The sequence below is a fragment of the Thamnophis sirtalis genome, unplaced genomic scaffold (assembly GCF_051295495.1).
Source record: "Thamnophis sirtalis isolate CommonGarterSnake01/CBP01778 unplaced genomic scaffold, rThaSir2_p1.2 scaffold_5, whole genome shotgun sequence".
Taxonomy (NCBI): domain Eukaryota; kingdom Metazoa; phylum Chordata; class Lepidosauria; order Squamata; family Natricidae; genus Thamnophis; species Thamnophis sirtalis.
This window is the reverse complement of record NW_028261385.1, coordinates 73426548-73432547: the sequence shown is the minus strand read 5'-3', so window position 1 is coordinate 73432547 and position 6000 is coordinate 73426548.

Sequence of the window (6000 nt, the reverse complement as noted above, 5' to 3'; positions counted from 1 at the left end):
ATAGAGGACTTATTTACATGTGTTCAGTATTAATGGAAAATTATCAATGTGGCTAATGCTTGATGAAAAAAGCTAGAGTTGCTTAATTTTTAATTTTCTGCCCAAAAGAGATAACCTTGGGATTCATATAAACATAAGGAAACCCCTATTTACTTGGTGTTTAAATGTCCAGGGTCAGATGAACTGCATATCAAGGATATTGTCAGCTCATGCAGGTAAACCAGACAGGAAGCAGGACTAGAGGAGCTAGTCCTACTTTTTTTTGGGGTGGGGGGGACGCTACATTAACAAAATCTTGCAAGCCTGGAAGGACAACCACTTTTAACTGCTTTATCCATTAGGTGGGTCCTTTCTTAAGTTTCTATGGGAGTTCCTGCCTCTCTTCTCTGATTATCTCCTAGGCAGCAGTGGTGAAATTCATTTTTTTTTACTACCGGTTCTGTGGGTGTGGCTTGGTGGGCGTGGCAGGGGAAGGATACTGCAAAATCTTCATTCCCACCATACTCTGGGGCCAGCCAGAGATGGCATTTGCCAGTTCTCTGAACTACTCAAAATTTCCGCTATCGGTTCTCCAGAACCCGTCAGAACTTGCTGGATTTCACCCCTGCTAGGCAGCATCTCTTCCTTTCTCTCCCGAAGGTCATCCACCCATTCCATTACAGATATGAAAGCTGTATCCAATCCTTTATGTTTTCTTTGATACTGGTGACAGAGTAACGTGTTAGTCAATGGTCCGCAAAATCAAAAGGGGCCTGGTGGCAACCTTTGTAGAAAAAAAATATATGGAAAGGCATAAGCTTTCATTCGTAAGAAAGAACAAGTAAATTAGCAAATATATTGATCCCATTGCAGAAAAAAAAATCTTTCTTCTGTGACGTTTAGTCTTCCACTTCAAGTATGGCATGCAATCATGGACACTAGTGGTGGGATCCTGCAGTTTAACAACCAGTTCGATGATCGCGTGTTTCGGGCACATGCTCTGAGCACACCTGCACCTGACGCACGCTGCCTGGGTGTACACTTTTAACAGAACTTCCACATTACTTCTGGGGAATAACACAGCTGAGGCCAGCAATCCACTCTGCTGTGTGAATCAGCTGAGAGGATATAGGTAAGTAAAGTGCAGGGGGCGGGGGGCGGGCCCACCAGATTGTCGGAGCAAACCAGTTCACTCAAAGCGGTCCAAAGCAGCTGAATCCCACCCCTGATGGACACCAAATTTTAGTATTTAGAGAAAGTGGAACAGAAAAGGCAATAAGGATGATCAGTAGGGTAGAAACTGAATCCCATGAACAGAGATAGGAGCTGGTCATATTTAGCTGGTCATATTTAGCTTTAAGAAGACTAAAGAGGTTTGAGCGATACTGATGAAATACTAGAAAAGATGTTACATAGAACTTCCTATTATTAAAACAGCAGGACATGAAATAATGGATTTAAGTTATAGAAAGACACATTCTAATTAAACGTTATAAAAGTGTCCCTGTTACATGAGCAGCTTGTCAGTGGAACCAGTTGCCAAGAGAACTGGTGGGGACTGCTTCAGCCGATAACTTAATGTAAGAAATAGACAATCATCCACTGGGGTGCTTTAATAAATTGGATTTCTGCACTGAGCACTGGATATGACTTGATGGCTTAAATAGACTTGTATGATTCCATGCAACAACAAAAATAAACTAATTTTTCTTTAGGAACAAATCTGCAAATTGTTTAAAAATGTGTTTTTCTGATAAAAATGATGAGTAATCATTCTTAAATTTATTGGGGAACTTGGAGGAGAAAACAGTTATTTCCTGGCCTGAAATGAGAAAAGTTCACACATTTCCCTAAACAGAATGTGCAAACTGTTCTAGCACATATCCTACTTTCTCACAAATTTGAAAGCCACGATGCTTCAACATCTTTGAAACATCTGAATCAGCCTGAGATTTCATGCATCAAGGCCACGTCTCTCAAAGCTGTACCTTTTCTACGGTAGTCCTTGTGTATTAACAGATGTTTTCCTTTATTCGGAACAGAATGGAAAGATACAGTACTTGGATGTCTTCTGTTTGCATTCAGTGTAGTACAAAATCCAGCATAAGCTTCAACAGAGGGAAAATAAGATGTTCTGAGCAGATGGATATTGTTGGCAAGGGGATGAGAAGTTGTGTTGCCTGTGCAGGTTAAATCAAATGCATTCAGAAGAAATTACTGTGTGTACCTTTAGTGCCAGGGAAATTGTATCAACTGTACTAAGAGGTACAGCTAAAATACATTTTCTCTGTATACAAAAAAAACAAAAACAAAAAAAACTCTGGGTAAAATATCAGCACAAGATAGATACATATTAAATGTGCTGGAGTAGGACAGAAATGAACATTGGGGAGGGTTAACTATATTATAGCAAGAGTCATTCATCAAGATTTTTCCTCCCCCCCCCTTTATTATAAAGACATAGCCTTTTTGTGCCTTCCCATTCTTTCTGTTTTATTATACATTCTTTGTAATATGCTGCAACAAAAACCAACAAATCCAAGAATTTCAAGGTTTGAAATTTTCTCACCCTGCCTGAGGAATTTATCCTCAGAGTTAGCTTAGCATTTAAATGGAAGGAGTTGCTTACCTTGCAACATATATTTATTATTTTCATTTATTACATTTATATGCTGCCCATCTCACAAGCCAAAGCAACTCTGGGCAGCTTTATCGTTCCGAGATACTCCTTGGATTGGCCCATCCTTTAGTACACAGTGGGGGTAGGCAACTACAGATAATCCTTGACTTACGACCTTAATTGAGCTCAAAATTTCCACTGCTAGGCAAGACAGCTAAGTGAGTTGTGCCACACTTTATGTCTCAGAAGGTCACAAAAGGTGATCACATCAGCCATGGGCATGGCAACCATCATAAATACATGCCAGCTGCCAAGCAAATTTTGATCATGTGACCATGGGGATATTGCAAGGATCATGTGAAAAATGATTATTACTGACTTTTTTTTAGTGTTGTCGTATCTTTGAACTGTTTGTAGATAAATGGTTGTAAGTTGAGGACTACCTGTATAGCAACTTTATAGCCTGTTGGACTTCAACTCCAAAAATTCCTGAGCCACCATGCTGGAGGTCGTTCAAAGATACAAAAACCTGATAAGTCCTTACACTTACAACTGTTGCAATATTCCCACAGTCACTTAATAAGAATTAAAGCCCTTGACAAGTGGAATGTATTTATAAGGGTTGCAGTGTCCCCAGGTCACAAAATCATCATCCCAACTAATATTTGATAAGCAAAGTTAATGGGGGAGCTGGATTCATTTAATGACTGCATGATGCACTTAACACTTAATTGCAAAAAGGTAAAAAAAATCAGGTTTGACCCATGTAACAACTGCATTGCATAGCAATGGAAATTTTGGTCCCAATTATGGTTGTAAAATCAAGTACCAATTTAATCTCAGTCTCAATCTCTCTCTCTCTGCACAAGATATGATTAATCTCTTTTCTCCTCATAATCACAGTCATAGGATTCATGTGATTCTAAATCGTAACATGATTTACTTCACTTTGACTTACCTGTTGAATGATCTTAAATATTGTAGCTTATTCAATTAACTGTGAATTAGAGGCAGGGGTAGACTGCTGGGGGTTTGGGAGAACCTTAGCTAAGATTCTTTGCAGTTTGGAGAACTCCCAAATCCCACTCCTGGCTGGCCCCACCCACCCCACTCTCCCAGGAGTCCCCATTGTTTTGGGGCCTGTTTTGGATGCAGGAAAGTGCAGGGCGTACATGGAGGCTCGGGGAGGGTGAAAAACATGCCTACCAGAAGTTTGGGAAGTCCAGAAACAGGCCTGTTTCCGGTCTTCAAAGGGCCTCCAGAGCCTGGGGAGACCATTTTTGCCCTCCCAGAGGCTTGACAAAAGCCTTTGGAGCCCGGGGAGGGCAAAAAGCCCCTCCCCCTAGTGCAGGATGGCCGACTAGGCCATGCCCACCCAGCAACCGGGCAGAGAACCCCTTGTTAAAATTTTTGAAGCCCACCCTTATTTAGAGCAACTTATGAATGATATACTTTTGTCAAATTATTACTTGTTCTTGTACAAAGCTATGTATTTTGTCAGTATTTAAGCAAAGAGAATAAATTGTAGCTGGGCTGTTAATCAGCAAATGATACTGGGGAAAAAGTGTCCTCATTCATGTCATTGTCCCAATTGGAATTAGTTTCATATGGCTGGAAGAATTGACTAAACCAAATTGGGCTGTGTTTGCACAACACATAAATGTAGCCATAGAGAAGGCAATTGTTGGCAATTGTGACTGCCAGCCTTGTATTTGCATCTTCCAAAACACACTCCCCAAATGGGATGCAAAGCACTGTTTAAGAAAATGTGATTCCCCCCCATTTTTGGGGTGAATATTAGGTCCAAGCCTATTGTCAACAGTCTGAAAAATTGACTTTAGTCCAATGTTGGATTCAAAAATCTAAAATTAAACAACTTACTTTATGGCTCGGCACACTGAGAGATGAGGCACTGTTTATTCAGAGGCCTTTCTTTGGTCATTAGAGCAGTTGCTCCATATTTAGCAAAGGGAACAGCGACCAGGAGAAAAAGTCAAGAACTTGAGACAAGAAAGATTAGATCCCTGTTGCTTCTGCCTCAATTGAGACAGAAAAGTTGTGGCTGTCTAATGTCTACCATACCGAAGTCAGCCAACCACACATTTTAGCCTAGTATATTGTACAAACCCAGCCCTTGGTGGCTATTTTAGGGTTCCGTATGCCATGCAAACCAAGGAAACTGGGTTCAGTAAATAAAATTAAGGTGACCATGAGTGAGGCCATCATGTGAATCCAGTTAAATATTTAAAAAGTGCCTCATTCTTTGTTTTAATCTCAGACAACCAACAACTTTGTTCCAAATAGTTATCCAAGATAACTATTGTGGTGTAGTAACTGAAGTGTTAAATTAGTTCTGTGGAGACCCAGGTGCAGGTCTTTTTTCAGTTGTGGAAATGCACCACAAACCTTTGAGCCAAACAAGCATTTTCACCTAGGTTTACTCACGTGATAAAATTAGAAGAGACCTTCACATGAGGCACCTTGAGCCTTTGGAGAAAGGATAGGGGATAAATCTAATAATATCAGCATCCACAGGGGGAAGTAAAAAAAGACAAGAGGGCAAACATGATAATGCAGCCAAAACACTGCCACTTTGTATATACATGACATTGTCTAATAAATAAATTGGAAGAAACAAACTGATAAATTGGGAGGAATTACAAGATATAGCTTGACCATGAAGCAATTATTTTTAGATTTTTATTCTGCCTTTATTATTTTATAAGTTAAGTCAAGGCAGCAAGCATACCTACTCCTTCCCCCTCCTATTTTCTCACAGCAACAACCCTAGTTGAGATTGATTGGCCCAAGGTCACCCAGCTGGCTTTCAGGGACTAGAACTCACAACTCAACAGTTTCTAGGCCCAAACCTTAACTACTGCATCAAGTATCATGCTAGGCCGTGTGTTTATGTGCTATTCAGTGTTTACCCTAACCTCACAAGCGAGTAAAACCTAGTCACACTTGAGTAATCTGAAAAAAAGTCACCAGTAGCCATTCTGATGGAGGTCAATAAAGAACATTAAGCTACCAGCTCAAGATCCATCTCTTTTGGCTTAAATGGTAAGGCAATTCAAGGGCTTTATTCTTAATGGCACCACTGTCCTGGATTAATTCCCTTGTTATTCTCTTTTATTTAGAGGGCTGAAGGAACTCATCCAACTCAGTGGCTATTCTAAGGGCCACTGAGAATAGCTGCCTCATTATTGCTTTGGGTTGTGCTGTGTTAATTTCACTCATGAAATTGTTTTTTAATTGAAAAAAGAAACAACTTCGTGGTATTAATAGTGTATCCCTCTACTTGCACTCAATTAATTTACTGTATATATGTAAATGAATGTTAAAAATGCATGTCCCTTTCAATTCCAAAGCAATCTAGGTATAATACCTGTACATTCTGA